At 35.9% G+C, this 18,378-nt stretch overlaps 2 long non-coding RNA genes across 3 annotated transcripts in view; one reads left to right on the top strand and one right to left on the bottom strand.

The window, feature by feature from the left end:
- The window catches only part of LOC118350599 (uncharacterized), a 182,000-nt gene that overhangs the window by 31,072 nt on the left and 132,550 nt on the right, over positions 1-18,378 (bottom strand). The window lies entirely within an intron of this gene.
- LOC112670521 (uncharacterized) lies at positions 9,295-12,903 on the top strand. The gene is made up of 2 exons (XR_004804675.2): positions 9,295-10,414; positions 12,723-12,903. It is a non-coding gene; the product is annotated as an uncharacterized LOC112670521 (long non-coding RNA).

Genomic DNA, 18,378 nt, shown 5'->3' with positions numbered 1-18,378 from the left:
AATCGTAAGGCTGGAGAAAATTGCAGAGGGATATTTGGGACCTTGTACCTGATAAGGTGGTAAGATGAACACAGGGTACTACCTCCCCCAGTGATTTGCTCATAGTAGACACTCAGTAAATATCTACCTGCTTCTTTAATAAAGGAATAAAAAATTACTATTCACCCCCCCACACACACACACGCACACACGAAGCGTGTCTAGAAAAGAATAAGTGTGCCTGTTAAGTGTTTGCTGAGCATTAAAATCCTTTTTTAAGTTTTATTAAGGTGCAATTGATGTACAATTAGAATCACTAGTACAAGGATATGTATGATTTGATGAGCTTTGACTAAAGTATATGGTCATGCAACAGCTACCATAATGGTGATACACAAACTCTTGTGCCCCATGGCAGTCAGTCCTCCTGGTGACCACTCTTCTGCTTTTCCTCACTGGAGTACCTTGTGTGAATTCACCTAGATAGAATTACATAATATGCATTCTGTTTTGGTTTCTTGTCACTTAGCATATATACTTTTAAAATTCATCCCCCTTGTTTGTACCTGGGTGGCTCAGTGGTTGAGCATCTGCCTTTGGCTCAGGTCATGATTCTGGGCCCCTGCAGGGAGCCTGCTTCTCCCTCTGCCTATGTCTTTGCCTCTCTGTCGCTTATGAATAAATAAATAAATAAAATCTTTAAAAAAAATAAAATTCATCCACATTGGTACCTGTATCAGTTTGCTCTATTTTGTTGACTAAGATTACATTTCGTGGATATACCACATTTTGGTAGTAGCCATGCGGGTTGTTTCTAAGACCAAGAGTTGTGAATGGTTTACCCTACTTGCAAGCTAACTGATTAGTCTGTCACTGTTTCATGGATCCTTTATTTATAATAAAGACATGAAATTCCTGGGCCACAGAGCAAGGACAATTTGTTACTCACTGTAACAGCACAAGCCAGAATCTTAGCATTTTTGCCTGTTTCCTCAGCCACTATTCCCACAGGTTGACATGTAGAGGGCCAGGCAATGGTTGCTTTATAATAGGGAAATCCTGAGCTTAGATAATTCAGATCTCTTATTTTATGGGCAGTAAGCCTATAAGCCTATATTTTGATCAAGAGGCAGACATCTTTACCTATTATTATTAATATTATATTTATATTATTTATCTATATTTATGATATTCATTGTATAGCAAAATATACCCATCCTTTCCTTAGAGGGGGAAACTAAATCTTTCAAGGCTGTTTGTTCTTTATGAGTCTACTATATGTGTTCTAGATGTTTGTTCTATATGTTCTAGAGATCATTGGAAACAAAGGCAGCCACTGCCTCCTCTATTCACAAGAACACAGGAGATTCAAGGGGAATTTTAGTGCTCAACATCCTGGTTTTGTCTACTGTGAATAAAGCTACCGTGGACATTAGCACACACATTTTGTGTGGACATGTGTTTGTATTTATCTTGGTGAAATAGCTGGGAGTGGAATTGAATTGAGTGGTTGGGATGTGTTTGGCTTTATAAGAAAATGCCAGGTTATTTTCCAAAGTATTATTTTGCATTGCTCACAGCAGTGTTTGAGATTTCCCATTGCCCCACATCCTCACCAGCAACTGCTAGTTAAAACCTTTAGCTCTTCTAGAAGGTGGGTTGGGGTTTTGCATTATGAGTTTTAATGTATTCTTTTCTGATGACTAATGATGTTGAAAATTTTTCATATGCTTTTTTCCATCTATATCTCTTTTGGATGAAGTATCCGTTCAATTATTTTGTTAAAATTGTGAGTTGTGGGCAGCCCCGGTGGCCCAGTGGTTTAGTGCCGCCTTCGGCCCGGGGTGTGATCCTGGAGACCCGGATCGAGTCCCACGTCAGGCTCCCTGCATGGAGCCTGCTTCTCCCTCTGCCTGTGTCTCTGCCTCTCTCTCTCTCTCTCTCTCTCTGTATCTGTCATGAATAAATGAATAGAATCTTTAAGAAAAATTGTGAGTTGTTGGTCATATCACGGAGTTTTGAGAATTCTTCATATGCTCTGGACACACTTTCCTCATTGGATATTGTTGGGAGATAATTCTCTTTGAAATTCTCATGTTTCTGCAGATTTTATTAGCAGAGAAACTGACTCCTATTATTCCTGACTATCTTTTTAAAAGTGGATTGTATAACAAAAAAGACTTAGACAATTGAGATAGTGTCTCCTTTTAGACAAGGGAAAATTTGCTAAAGTAGCAAAGAGTATCTCTCAGGTTCGCTTGCTGCTCTTTAAAAAAAAGAAAGGACTTTTTTGGGGACACCTGGGTGGCTCAGTGGTTGAGCCTTTGGCTCAGGGTGTGATCCCAGAATTCTGGGATCATGTCCCACATCAGGCTCCCTGCATGGAGCCTGCTTCTCCCTTTATCTGTGTCTCTGCCCCTCTCTCTCTGTGTGTCTCATGAATAAATAAATACAATCTTTAAAAAAATAAATAAAATTTTAGAAATGGGCTTTTCTAAGCTTGGAGTTACTGAGGTTTGATGCAAATCTTCTCCATGTGCAGCATCCACTGGGGCTCAGCTGCATGTCACTCCCATAAGTGTTTCCTCTGCTGTGAGAAATAAAGTCCTTTGTGATGCAGGAGTCTCAGGTCTTCTGGTAGAATCCATGAAACTGTGGCAAGCTAATGGATCAGTTGGCCAGGAGTATAAAATCTCAGACCTTCATAGCTCTTGATAGATACATGTTTTCCAAACATTTTTCTGTCTATTGGCTTGCATTTACATGTTCTTCATAGTGGCTTTTAAATATTTAAATTTGGATGGAATCTAATCATTATTTTTTTCTATTATAGTTCTTGCTTCCTGTGCCCTTAGGAATAAATCTTTGTCTAACTCAAGGACAGAAAGAACTTTTCCCTATATTTTCTTCTAGAAGTTTTATAACTTTAGACTTTACATATAGGCCTATGAGTTAAACTTTAAGTTAATTTTTACGTGTGCTGTGAAATTTATTATTATTTTTGCATAAGGATATTCATTTTGTTCAGTACCATTTGTTGAAAAGATTATCCCCACTCTATTGAATTTCTCTGACATCTTTATAAAAAAATGAATTGATAAAAATGATCTACTTATATTTACATATTTTCTGTTCTGTCCCATTAATCTGTATGTATATATTCAACATATGCTATCTTGATTATTCTAAGCTTTATAATAAAGTCTTGAAATCAGGTAGTATAAGTTCTACAATTTTGATTGTCTTTTGGAAAACTATATATTCTAGATCATTTGCATTTCTATAGAAATTTGAGAATCAGCTTGGAAGTTTCTATAGAAAAAAGGTTTCTGGGATTTTTATTGGGATTGTGCTGAATCTTTAAATCTACTTGAAAAGAAATGACATGTTCACAATACTGAATCTTTTGCTTTATTAACACATTTTTTTTTCAAATATTTATTTATCTATTAGATTTTATTTATTCATGAGACACAGAGAAGCAGACACACAGGCAGAGGGAGAAGCAGATTCCCTGCAGGGAGCCTGATGGAGGACTTGATTCCAGGACCCCTGGATCATGACCTGAGCCAAAGACACTCAACCACTGAGCCACCCAGGTGCCCCAAACACAATGTATTTCTTAATTTCTTTAGGTCTTCTTTAATTTCTCTCAGGAATCTTTCATATTTGCCAGTTACACATTTTGTAAATATTTGTTTATTCCTAAACATTTAATATTTTCTGGTGCTTTGGTAAGTGGTAATTCTTTGCTTTAAATTTTAATTCCCAGTTGTTTATTGCTAGCATAAAGAAATACAATGGATTTTTATAGGTTGACCTTATATCTTGCAATCTGGGTAAACTCACTGATTTTAATAACATTTCTTTATGAGTAGATCCCACCAGTTTTTCTATATAGACTATCATATTTTCTGGGACTAAAAAGAAGTATAATTTCCCCAGATTTTGTATACATTTGATTTATTTTTTTTTCACTTTATTGTACTGGATAGGATCTCTACAATGGTGTTGAATGGAAATAGTGAGAGTAAACATCCTTGTCTTGTTCCTGAATTTAGGAAGAATGCACTCTGTCAGTATTTAGTGTGATATTAGCAGTAAGTTTTTCATAGATGTTCTTTCTTAGCTTCAAGATGTTTTCTTCTCAGTTTGCTGACAGTTTTTATAATTGAAAGGATGTTAAATTTGGTCAAGGCCATTTTCCGTATCTATTGAATTAATTATATGGTTTTTCCTTTTGTAGGCTTTAAGATTAATGAATTACATTGATGGATTTTTGAATGTTAAAGCAGCCCTGTGTTTCTGGAGTAAAACAAATATATAATGTTTTGTTCTTTTTATATATAGTTGGATTAAATTTTACTAAAAGTTTTGTTCAAGAATTTTGTGTCTATATTCATGAAATATATTGGTCTTTACTTTTTTAAATGGAATGTCTTTATCTAGTTTTGATGTTGGGTTAATGGTGCCCTCATAGAATGAGTGGGGATGTATCTACAATGCCCTCACCCCCCCACACACACACTTTATTTTTTTTTCCAGAAGAATTTGTATACATAGCATTTTTTTCTTAAGTATTTGGTAGAATTAATAAGTAAAACTATCTAGGTCTGGACATTTACAGGAATTTTTGAAACTATAAATTCATCTTCCATGATATAGGACTATTTAGGTTGTCTCTTTTTTAGTGAATTTTGGTAGACCATTTTTCCAAGAATTTAACCATTTCATCAAAGTTGTCAAAATTATTTCCATAAAGTTGTTTATAATCTTTCCTTATAATCCTTTTAATGTCTCTAGGTTATATCCCTACTCATATTGTTTTGGTAGTTTGTGTTTCTCTCTCTCTCTCCCTCTCTCTCTTCCTTCCTCCCTACCATTTTCACCACATTCCTCTGTCTCTCTATATTATTTCCTGCATTACTCATTATTTTTAAAAAAGATTTATTTACTTATTTCAGAGAAAAATAGAGAGAGAATGCAGGAGGGCAGAGAGAGAGAGAGAGAGAGAGAGAAAATCTTAAGTGGACTCCATACTGGGCATAAAGCCTGACACAGGACTTGACCTCAAGACCCTGAGATCATGACCTGAGCCAAAATCAAGAATTGGAAGCTTAACTGACTCTTAGGTGACCTAGAAAGAAACATTTTCATAGCACTGTTATGTGGAATACTTTAAAATTTATTGGAAATTTCCTCAACATCTTATGAGATATTGGTAATTTCCTTAACATTTTATGTTGTAAATAGGAAGAACTACTATTCTATAAAATTGGTATCTAGGGAATTACGAATTTAGGTAATTTTCCAAGTCTATAAAAGTAATCAGATTAGAAAATAACCTTTGGGTTTTCCAGGTAAATTCATTCTCTCAATCCTGATTTCTGAGGAGTCACATGGGTGAAAAGCTATGTTTAAGAGATCTTTACTCTCCTGTGCTATTTCTCTGGGTGTATCATTTGGTTAAATTGAAACCAAGGTTACTCACAACTCCTTAATTTAGTCACAATTGATTTAAGTGGTCAGTTCACTATTCCTTTAAAAAAAAAAATGCAATGGCATTGGGCTAGTCATGGGAATTAAGTGTGTTAGAAATACATCCTGTGCAGTCAAAAAGCCCTATTGCTGACATTATTCATCACTTACTCAAACTATGTTTTAAAGAGAAAGGAATTATTCAAGGAAGTTGAATATATATTATGTGTGTATATAAACACATATATATTTGAGAAAGACAGAGAGACAAGCTGTTTATATGGCAGTAGGGATTGTAGTGGTCTGAAGTAATAGTTTGTTTTTAATGCCAGGAATCTGGAAAGAAAATGAGGGCAACAGTGAAATTGGGCTTAAAATATACTTCCTAATGATTGATTTGTTATGAAAAACTATTTTTCACTCATAGATGAAATATTGCCATCTTATGAACTTTATGGGAAGAAGATGTTTTATAATATTTCATACATGGAAATTATGGTTTTCTTCCTAGTAAATTTTCACAATAAAAGTCTGAAGTAGGTGTTTGCTGGCATTGATTCAGCTCCTTGATGATCCTATCAAAGATCCAGGATCTTTTTATCGTTCAGCTCCATTGTTCTTATTTTGTTATCTTTTGCCCGTAGGATTGCTGCCTTATGGTCACAAGATGGCTTCTGAAGCTTCCATCAACTAAGGATACCTTATTCAAGTCAAGAAGCTGAAGGAAAGAGCCATGCCTCTGTGTCTGTTCCTTTTTAACAGGTACACAAAAATGTCAGAAGCCTATTGGCAGACTACATCTCATGGCCAGCACTAGATCATGTGACTATCTCTAGTTGCAAGGAAGGCTGGGAAATGAAGGAACAAAACTGTTATGATTGACTCAGTCTAATCATAATCCATCACCTGAGTCTGAGCACATTTCTACCCTAAGGAATAAAGTGTAGGAGCTAAATATTGGGCAGCAACTGACAGTGTCTGTCACACAGGGACATGCTTTCATCCTTTATTACTATGATGTAAGGAGTGCTCTTCTATTTAACACAGAGGTCTATTTATTGACTAAGAAAGAAATACACTGGGGGTACCTGGGTGGCTCAGTCAGTTAAGCATCTGCCTTCAGCTCAGTTCATGATCTTAGGGTCCTAGAATTGAGCCCCACATCAGACTCTACTCAGCGGGGAGTCTGCTTCTCCCTCTCCCTGTGTGTTCTCTCTTTTGTTTGCTCTTGCACTCTCTGAAGTAAAAAAATAAAATCTTTTTTTTTTTAAAGGAGGGAAAGAATTACCCTGTACTTTAAAATTCTTTACAAATGGCAAAATGCCTCTGTGAAGTATCTTTATTTATTGAATTTCTGTTTCTTTTACATTCATGGAGGAAAATCTAACTAATTTGTCAAATATTTGATTGCAGATCCAAAATAAAGGGAAATAAAACCTACCCTTCAAAATATATAAATATAAATTTTCATAAAACTTTCATGAAAGCCAAAAACACTCTGAAATTTAATCTGCACAGTAGTTGTACAGGAAATATTGGTGCTTTCACTTGCTTAATTCTAAAATCTTTAACAGTGAGCAGATACCAAGATTTGGTGTCATATGTGTGTATTACATCATTTAATCATCAGGATTCTGAAGTAAATATTTGGAAATAAATTGAACGGATATATACTAAACATCCACTTTGTTTCAGGAACTGTGATAGTACAATGGAAATAAGAGATACAAATTAAATCCTTCAACCTTACAACAAAATGACATGAATTTCTTAGTAATATAGGGTACAGAGTAGTCAAAATCTAAACAGTAAGTTGGAGTCTTTGTTACCAAAGACTACCAGATTTGATATGAAGAAATAGGTATAGGGCTAGCCAGTCCATTTTAAACAAAATAAATAAAATTAATGGACATCACACCAAAAACACTGTTTTTTCTAATTTGGGAATAAAGAGATAGAACAAATATTAGGTGATAGTATTTTCCTACTTTCAAGCCAATTGTTTGGGTATTCTAAAGGCATAGTTTAAGTTACATAGGCAAAAGAAATAATGTTGTTACATTTAAAAGGTATGTTCACATACCAGTTATATTCTCTGTTCATTCTAGAGGCATATGAGTGAAGAAAAATAAAATATCTAGGCTCATAAGCATTTATTTTGAAAATATGATGATCTGAACTCCATGATAAAGCACAGGCCTCAAAGCTCTTCTCATATCCATTTTAGAGATGTTGAAACTGAGTCTCAGGTCAGTCACTTGTCCAACTCCTCACAGGTAATGGATTCATGATGGGACTTCTGGCAATCCTAAGGCAGTGGGTAAACTTTCTAAATTAATTTTGTATAATTAGTATAGTAGTGCTTAACCTTGCCTCACAATGTGTCACCTAGGAAGCTTTAAAAACATATTAGAGCCTGGCCCCCACCATATTTCAATTAATCCAAATATATGGTTTTGGAGCCCAGCCATCATTATTGTTTAAAAACAAACAAAAAAACCCTCTTCAGGTGATAATGTTTTGCAGCTAAAGATGAGAACCACAAATTATGCTGTAGAGCTGAAGATAGTATTAATTGAGTTGTTGAGTTAGGGTGATCCATAGTCAGCTGGTTCTCAAACATTCAGTCATGGGATATTTCCTGACTTGAATGTGAATATAGGCAAGTTCCTGTGTCTTATTTGAAGTATTGTTGTCATGAAGCATTATCTTTTCTAGCCATTCTTCTTCTATTTTCAAATGACTCAGGCTGAACAGTATACTTATTTCATGTTGCAACATGGTCCTTCACACGGCTGTCCAAATGCCCCATTTATCTTTGTGGTCGTGGGCATGGCTTGGAAACTTAGAACAATGCAAGTCATTTAGACATTGAAAATATCATTTCTGGTAATGCTTCAGGAAGTATTTTAAAGTTAATTTTCATGTCCATAGTGCCCTCCTTTGTGAAATAGATTAAAAAGTGGCTATTGGCAAGAAGAGAGGAAAACTAGGTGGAAGGAACATGGACTAACACTGAGATCTATGTGATTAGTCTTGATTTAAATGCTGGAAATGACAATTATTGCACTTAAGGCTTTTCTAATTCTGAATCTTTGTTTCCTGGAATATTTAACATTAAGTGTGAAGACTTGAAAAAGAGTTCAACTCATTCTTTTTAAAGGAACTAAGAGTCTAATGTTCTTTCTCTTTCTCTCCTCCATCTTTCTGTCTCTCTCTGTCTCTGTCTCTTTCTCTCTCTTTCTCACACACACTCACAGACACATTCTTAATTTTAGATAAAATGGAGGAAAAGGGCAGAGATTAATTCTGTTAGGTATAGTCTGACTTAGGATAAATTGTCCAAATATTATGGTCATTTCCAGGCTGTCTTTACTCAAATTTTAGGTAGATTGCTTTTCATGGTCTTTGATTCATCACCTCTGGTCCTCAGTGGTTAAGATTTTATGTGTGAGTATGTGTTTTTAAAATTGACATCACACTCTCCTCCCCTGCCTAGAGCAATGTTGTTTTTCTAAAATGACTTATTTGAATACCAAACTCACTATTTATCAGGCATGGGACTTTGGACAAACTTCTTAATTCCTCTGAGACTGAGTTCATTCATCTCTAAAATAAAGGTGATGTTATCTATAGCTTACCATGGCTGCAGGAATTAAAATGAGACAATTTATGTAAAGCACCTAGTACAAAGTCTGTGGCATGGTATTTCCTTAATAAATATAATTCATCTTCTCTTCTTTCCCCTTCCCTCTATCAAAATATATTTACAGGAAGAACCTGATACCATTCATTTATATGTAAGTGAGAATTTTTTTCTTTTCCTAGAGTATTGTATAGAAGTAGATTTCTAATAATAGTAATAATAATAGTCACAATGCTTATTACATATACTTTGCTATGAGAGTTTTTTGTGAAATGACTTATCCTCTATATAGAAATTTAATGCCAATAAGTGGGGAAAGGTTATTTGTGTGTGTGGTTGGTTGGAGAAGTCACTCCATGCTTGCAGCTTTCTACTCTGTATATGGAAGTTGTACCCCAAGTCCCATTCAGTGATGTGTTTGTATAGGCAGCAGAAAATAATCATCACAGGATGACCAATCAACAAAGTTCTTTCCCAGCTAACTCAGGGAAAGATTAATCATGAAAATAAGGATCTATAAGATGCAGACTCTGGGAAAGAAATTAGAGTGGACTTCTATAAAGATTGTTACAAAGAAATAATGATAATCAGAAAAATGGAAAATAATATCTTTAGCCATTGGGTGCCCTGATAGATATAACAACACAGGCTGGAAGACGTGAGAAAATGTGTGCAAAGAAGTCTTAAACTGTCATTGAAATATTTCTCAAAGACATTTCTGCTGGGGCACTTGTCAGAAGTGCCCTACGTCTATTTTTCTGGAGACATGAAACCCTTTATTCAAGGACCTGTGGAGAGAATGCAGACAAGGCTTTAGATTCTGCATTCTCATCCTCTCGAGGGCATACCTTATTTACAAAGGGAGATTTAGATTACAGGATCCCATAAAACTTGGCATAGAGAAATAGAAAACAAATATTTATTCTACAAGGATGGGTTAGCAGTGTTAAGGTAGTGAGACCTACCTTGCACAACCTAAAAGAAGTTTATTGAGTTGTTAATGGGATGATGTTATCTATGATTAACAAATGTTAAGAAACTGCTGTCAGATTTCTGGTAAATATTTAACAACACTTGTGAATCAGACAACAGAAATGGAATAAATTCCTCCCCCCTTTCTTTCCCCACATCCCCCCACCCCAGCCCAGAGCCACATTTTTCTTTTAGCTCAACGTCAGAAATAAGGTATTATTCAAAATAAGATTTTTGCCCCATGGAATTGGTTTGTTTGTTTGTTTTTGTAATTGTGTATCCTCCAAGTTTCTGGGTCAGAACAATGGGGAAAGTGACATAACCTCGAAGGACCCTCAGGTAAGTTTGCTTCATTTTGTTGATTCCCATAAAGAAATATAATATCCAGTTTTTACTGAGAATACTCTAATGCTTTAATCCTGATTTGGACTAAGGAAAACTATGTCTTTTTTTGTTTCTTTTTCTCTGTCTATAATGTGTATATATGTATTTATCTGTGTGTGTGTTGGTATACATTTTCAAAAAATATTTTCTGCCTTATTGAGCTCCTGACCACCTAGACAAAGGTTCCCTAAACACATGACTGTGTTATATTGAAACTTTTCTTGGTGTCATTTCTACCTGATTAGTTTCAGCTCTTTAGTAGCCTGGAGGTGGTGATAATTGATATCACAGGGGTCCAGAATATTGGCACATGCTTTCAAACAAAAGATCAAAGCAGATTTCCAGAGAAGTTCCAAGTATGTTCTAGAACTGCTGGCAAAGATTGTCACATATTCATGATTTATTAACTGTATGTACACCAAATAAAACAAAGTAGAGATTTAGTGCTTGCCTAGTCATTAATTTGTTATCCACTTACACTGATAGAACACATTAATTAGATTAATGGGTTAATTGACAGATGTCTACTTTGCTTTTTGTGTTATAGGTGGTCCTCCTATGTAGATGGCAAATGGGTTGTTCTATCCATGTGCACAATTCTTAGGGTGACTTTTGGCTTGTCTAAACATTGCCTAGGAATTGTTTATCATGGATGATTTAATACTCCTGAAGCATGTATACTATTAATTTCTGCTTAACAATCTCCAACAAAGCAAACATTTACACAAAGAGGGTGATTCCCTTCTAGCTGCAGGGATAGACCAAGCCAGTGGTACCAAAATAGATATGACTGTGTTTAGGTCTCCAAGACTTTAATCACTTTTAATGACTGTGTAAGTCGTGTTAGGAGGAAGGAAGATTTGGTGTCCCTCTGTGGCTATGCAATATATCTTGCTTTTTATTTACATGGCTACAATAGAGGGGGTATGCTATGGCTTTTCCCCTAACTCCATTTACCAGCTTTTAGTAGAAAGCCATATTTGGTGTATTTAAAAACATGGAGAATAGGCCAAGGCAAAGGAAGAGGAAGGATGTTTGGACAAAAGAAAGCTTCCCACAGGAATTACCAAGATTTCATTCCAGAGAGGAAGTCTTTCTCATTTGCTTCTTGCTCATGGAAATCTTTTTACCTGCCTTGCCAAGTTCTTAATACTGATATCTGGGATGTATTAAGCAATACAGAAAATTTATTTATCAGTTGTGATTCATCTTGATTATGAAAGAGCAGAGAAATCAAAGTTATTTTCCTCTCCGGAAGGTTCAGGATGTGTAATGCTTAATGGCCTGTTCCCTACTTAGAGCAAACGCATTCATCAAATGTGATACACTAATTGATAAATCACACACTAGGGCCAAAGATATTCTGAGAAATTAAGACTCCCTCGTGACACTATAACTTGGCTCTGAATTTGAACCAGATAAACATCAGTTTTTGTTTAAGTGCCACATTTGAAACTAAGTTGAAATGTACAGGCAATAAGTGATCTCTTCATCTCTCACAGATATCACTGGATTTAGAGTAAGAAGCCTTGTGCATTTGTGGTTCCTCTCTGAAATCAGCATCCTTCCATAGGGCTTTGGACCCAGTGGATTTGAATTGGGCTGTGGGGTATGTTCTAATGGCTCTGGCTGTTGCAAGGAAAGGAGAGAAAAGCATGGAGCCTGCCTTCTAGAGAGCTCCTGGTCCATCCTTGCTGCATGGAATTGAACCTAAACCCTTACACCTCAGAGATGGCCACACTTGAACTGTTGGAACCAAACCCGAAGAGCCAGGATGAATATAATACACATGATCTGCAGTCGTGTTATTTATTTTGCTAACTATGAATCAGCAATGCTAGAAATACTTTTCTTAACCTCCTTGAGATCTGAAGAGCTGACTAACAGCTGACTCATGTCGCTAATGGAAGGCTTCAAACAAGTTACCTAATCAAGACAATGTATTGTGTGGTTTTCTATAGGAAAACAAAACATCTGGTACTTTTCAATTAATAATAAACTAAATTTAAAGACAGAGTTTAAAAAAATTAAAGGCAGATTTTTTTCTCTCTGAATCCTTTAAGTTATGAGGATATTGTAGTAATCTCATTTCTTTGTGAGAATTTAAGATTTTAGCTATCTTTATAGATAGCTTTTGGTATCTTTATCGAAATTTTCTAAATAGAGATATTTCCACCTCTTGTAAATGTCAAAGCCACACTCAGCTGTCTCCAATGTCCTTAGAGGTGCTTATCCCTTGATCACCATCTCATTTTTCCTACAGGGTTTGGCTGACCTTTGTGTGCTGAAACCTACAAAAACCAGACCCTGGTCAAGAGCGGTTAGACCATGTGAGCAGTTACCATGTGACAGCAGACCATACTTGCCAAGGATGGGAAGCAAGAACTTAGGGATTGTGGCAATATGTTTAATGAAGACGATTAAATCTGGAAATCAAAGAATAATGTATAGAGTAATTCAATTTTTTTTAGCATGAGCATCTACTATGTGCCAAGTGCAATTCTATAAATCTTAGTGCCCATGACCTCATACACTATAATACACCGAATCCTTCCTTTATCACCCGTACTGACAACAGCATAGTCTAATGAAAATAGGAGGACTTCAAGGCAAGAGTTCCAAGTGCATTTTTGAGCACTGGTCTGTGCTTTTGTGACATTTTGATACTTATATTACTTGAATCTCAGAGTCCTGACTTATAAGAATAAAAATCTCATATTTAAAATAGTTGGCAAGCTGAGTAAGTTTTTCTGGAGTTCTCACTTTATACATGAGGAAAGTAAGGGAAATGACAGCAGTAAAAAGGAAATAAAGAAGTGGAGATAAGTCTAGAAAATACTGTTTATGAGGAAAAGTGCAATACTGATTGTGACAACTGTAGCTTAGAACTGAGATGGGATGACTCACCTGGGAGAGGACTCTGAAGGCAGGCTGCTAAAAGAGCCCGTGATAGCCCAGCATTGGGGTCCAGATTCCCATGCCAGTGTGTGTGGTCTGATAATAAATGGGCCATCCCGATTCTATTTGCCAGAACCATCTGTCTCAGGACAGAACTCATCTTTGTGTATCTGGAAGAGTAGGCTTATACTCTAGGCGAGAGGACAGGTGGTTGGTACAGAACATTGCCCTATGCCAAGTTGGGAGTCTCAGATCTCGGGTCTGTGGGACCTGAATCATAGTTGGGAAGTATGCTGCAAAATATTCTTGGGATGGCCTTTTCTTTCTGCCAAGGCTGCACAAATTTCTATAAAACTGAGAGAAACAGAAGGCGTTAGATAGGCAGGTTCTTGGAAGGGGAAGAGATCACTTGTTAAATGCTTTTTGTTTTTCCAATTTTAATCTTTCTTCATGTGACATAATGCTCATTAATTTGTTTTGAAAAGTGGACACACTCTACTTAGCTGTCACAGAGTTATCACTGATCTGGCAGGAGTCCAGCCAAGGATGAATAACAGCAGTGTGTCAAGCCAGGGCACTGTTGGCTAAAGCAGAGTGAGTGTGGACGTTTCTGGAATCCATGGAGATGGGTAGGGCACAGAGTCTCTGAGGTCAGAGAGTTGTTAAGTGCCTGCTTCGTAAATAGGGTTAAATAATGATCCCAGCGCAGAATCTGTTTATATTCTACTGCTTTGTTACGGCCCATAGGGATGGATGCCAACGTACACCCTGCAGCCAGAAAGTTAAATATCTACAGGTGCAATTAATCCTGATCACCAAAACACTAAAATTACTTCAATTGGCAGGCCATGGGGAGTGCAGACCATGGGGAAGGAGATAGTCCAAATGAAAAGAAGGAATGCATAAAGTGTGTAATCTATGCAGAGGAAATTGAAAATTGATTATGTTCAGATGGTTCATGAAATGTTGATTAATTCCAACAATGATAGTAGTCAGTTGCAAGAATGATGTCCCTCAGCACATGTTAAAAACTAGTTCCCATGCACTGTGCTAAAAACTAGCTGAGCTAGTTTTAACTGGAAGGGTGGCTTAGAATAGTAGATTATCTGGAAAAACACCAGGGAAGGGAGAGTAACATAGGCAAAGATGGAATTAGGTGGGTAGACCAGTGGATGGAGAATAAGGAAGTTCTTTTCTCATTGTTTCTAATTTTAGTGAAATAGGAAACAAGGTCATCAGCTGATGGTGAGAGGGGGAAGGGTCATGGGAAGTAGGACCGGGGAAGGGAGTGGCAGAGAGAACAAGATCATTGGCGGTGAGGTGGGTCAAGGAACTGCAAAGCTGTGGTAACAAAGATTTCTGCAGGGATATGAAGGTCACAAGAACTGTGAAAAGACCAACAGTGGAGAGAGATAGTGAGGCACAAGCTAAACTCTTTAACAAATGAAGAACAGTCTGGAGGATCTCTTTAGTTGATTGCAACAAGAAGAAATAACTGAGTGCTATAATCGCAGGCATGACTTAGATTGCTGAAAGCTTTTTCTAGAGATGGAAAGAACAATGATCCGGAAGCAACACTAAAAGCAGTGACCACAACTATTGCACTTCCTGGTCTGGTGGCACAAAGGTTTGGAAGATAAAACAGCAGCAGGGTGAGAACAGTGCCCTCAAGGGCTTCCAGATTTCAGATGCAGCAAGAAGGTGCAGAGAACATTCACTTAGGATGTTGAGGATACATGGGAATTTTGCTGATGACAGATAGGGAGTGCCCGAGAACAGAGAAGATCAAGGAAGTTAAGTGTGAGCTACAAAAGTGGGGCAAATTAGGGGAAAAACAAAGCCGTATGGAAATGACAATCCGAATAATGATGGATGACCTGGGGATTTCATTTCATTTGTGATTTTTAGAATTTGAGTATAGTTGGCGTACAATGTTAACATTAGTTTCTAGTGTACAGCATAGTGATTCCACATCTCTACACCTTATGTCCGCTCATAAGTGTAGCTACCATCTGTCATCATATAAGGCTATTACAGTACCATTGCCTATATTCCCTATGCTGTGGCCTTTATTCTAATGACTTAACTGGTAGCCTGTATCTCCTACTCCCCTTCACCCATTTTGCCCATCTCCCCACACCCCTCTCCTCTGCCAACCATCACTTTGTTCTCTGTATTTATATGACCTGGGTATTTTATTCTAAAAGAATAAAAATAGAAGATATTCTATTAGAAAATTAGAAAATAGATTTAATAGAAAGTTTATATTAGAAAATAGATATTCTATTAGAAAATTCTATTAGAAAATTCTATTAGAATATTCTAATAGAAAAAATAGAAGAATAAGAATGTTCTTATGAATATAGATTTTTAGGGGGGCCTCTAAAGGCAATAAAACTTAGCTTTATCTTCATCATCATCAGACTGGTTCAGTGCTTATCACTTTGGATACATCCTATATTAGATTTGTTCTGTTAGTGTAGGGTCTATCTTCTGGAACATGTTTTATTAACATTGATTGGCTGGGCTTGAAATAGTCTCAGAGGCCTTTTAGTTATTCCTCTGTGTATGTGCGTGCATATGTTTGGTCAGTTTTATGGAATTATACATACAGTAACAACTGACATTCTCCCTTTTTAGTACAGTATTTTATGAGCTTTGACAAATGTGTGTACTACCAAATGAAGATCTAGAACAGTTCTAATGGGTTCCAAATTCCTTTGTGCTTAAAGTCATTCTTGTTATACATATGAGTAGTTCCTTTTTCTTTTTGAGTGTTATTCCATTATATGGGTTTAACACAGTTTATTTGTGAATTTACCAGGGGAACAACATTTGGGGTATTTTCTCTGTTTTTGGTGATTATGAATAAAGCCACTATAAATATTTATATATACATTTTTGTGGGAGTATGAGTTTTTATATCCCTTGGGTAAAAAATCAAAAAGATTGTTGGATCATGTGGTAAATATATATTTAACTCAAAAGAAACTGCAAAACCATTTTGCAAAGTGACTGTATCATTTTGCACTCTACCAGCAATGCATGAGAAACTTCATTTTCTTCTCATTCTTGTCAGTGTCGGTATTGTCAGTTTTGTGGGTTTTTAAAAAAAAATTATTTTTATGTTTTAATCTATCACAAGGGTGTGTAGTATTATCACATTGTTTTAATATGCACTTTCCTAATGAGCAGTGATGTTGAGCATATTTTCATGTGCTTATTTGCCATTTATTTTCGTATCTTCTTTGTTCAGATATTTAACTTACTTTTAAAAACTGCTTTTTTTTATTATTATGGACTTTTGAGAGTTCTTTACATATTCTAGATACAAGTTCTTTACCTAACATGTCTTTCAAAAATATTTTATTGAGTTTTATTTTCATTTTCTTAACACTGTATTTTGAGGAGCAAAAATTTATATTATAGATAAATTTCAATTTATCAATTTCTTTTTAAAAAATATTTTATTTATTTATTTATTTATTTATTTATTTATTTATTTATTTATTTATTTATTTATTTATTCATGAGAGACACAGGGAGAGAGAGGCAGAGACACAGGCAGAGGGAGAAGCAGGCTCCATGCAGGGAGCCCGACATGGGACCCGAGCCTGGATCTACAGGATCACGCCCTGGGCTGAAGGCGGCGCTAAACCACTGAGCCACCGGAGCTGCGCTATCAATTCCTTTTTTTAATAGTATGACTGGTTTTATATGTGGCTGATCACTGCCTACCCCAAGTCACAGATCCTTTCCTGTTTTCCTCTAGGTATTTTATTGTTTGCAGTTTTACACTGAATTCTGTAATCCATTTTTAGTTAATTTTTGTGTATAGTGTTAAGATAAGGGTCACGGATTACTATTTTTTTGTATATTGATATCCACTTTTTCCGGCATCATCTGTGGAAAAGACAGATCTTTCTTTTTTTTTTAATTTTTTAAATTTTTATTTATTTATGATAGTCACACAGAGAGAGAGAGAGAGGCAGAGACATAGGCAGAGGGAGAAGCAGGCTCCATGCACCGGGAGCCCGATGTGGGATTCGATCCCGAGTCTCCAGGATCGCGCCCTGGGCCAAAGGCAGGTGCTAAACCTCTGCGCCACCCAGGGATCCCAAGACAGATCTTTCTCATTCGAATTCCTTTTGTACCTTTAGTAAAAAATTAGTTGGCCATATTTGTGTAGGTAAAATTATGGGCTTTATTTTATTCCTTTGGTATAATTAATACCATACTTTTTTGATTACTACTGCTTTAAAGAAAGTTCTAAACTCAGGCAGTGTGAGCACTCCAACAGTATTTGGTTTTCCATTACCTGAATATGGTATATATCTCCATTTATTTAGATCTCATTTCATTTCCTTCATCAGATCTTGTAATTTTTAGCATTTGGATGTTGATCGGCTTTTATTAGATTTATATATCATAATTTAATGCTTTTTGGTGCTATTCTAAATATACTTTAGAAAAATTTTACTACAGTAATTTAATTTCCAGTTGTTTATTATAAATACATCAAAATGAAATTGAATTTATATATTGGCCTGGGTCTGTGCTATAGTTTTTGTGGACTCTTTTAGGATTTTCTTTGTTATCTGTAAATAGTAGCTTTATTTATTTTTGTTTCAGTTCTTATACCTTTTATTTATTTATTTTTCCTTATCTCACTAAATACAACTTCCAGTATGGTGTTAAATAGAATTGGTAAGAGTAGTTATCTTTGACCTTTTCATGATCTTAGAGGGAAAACATTCAGTCTTTCTACATTAAGTATCATTTAGCTGTACTCTTCGTAGGTGTACTTTGTCAAACTGAGAAAATTGTCTTTTATTTCTAGATGTCTGAGAATTTTCATGATTAATGGATGATTTTACCAAATTATTTTTCTGCATCTGTTGAGATAGTCGTATGGTTTTCTTAAGTCTGTTCATATAATGAATCACACTGACTGATTTTCTAATGTTGGACCAGCTCTGTAGTCCTAGAATCACCTCACTTGGTCATGATACATTATCATA

The sequence above is a fragment of the Canis lupus genome, chromosome 14 (genome assembly GCF_003254725.2).
Source record: "Canis lupus dingo isolate Sandy chromosome 14, ASM325472v2, whole genome shotgun sequence".
Classification (NCBI taxonomy): Eukaryota; Metazoa; Chordata; class Mammalia; order Carnivora; family Canidae; genus Canis; species Canis lupus.
The sequence above is the reverse complement of the archived record's forward strand: the minus strand, read 5'-3'. Positions and strand labels throughout refer to the sequence as shown.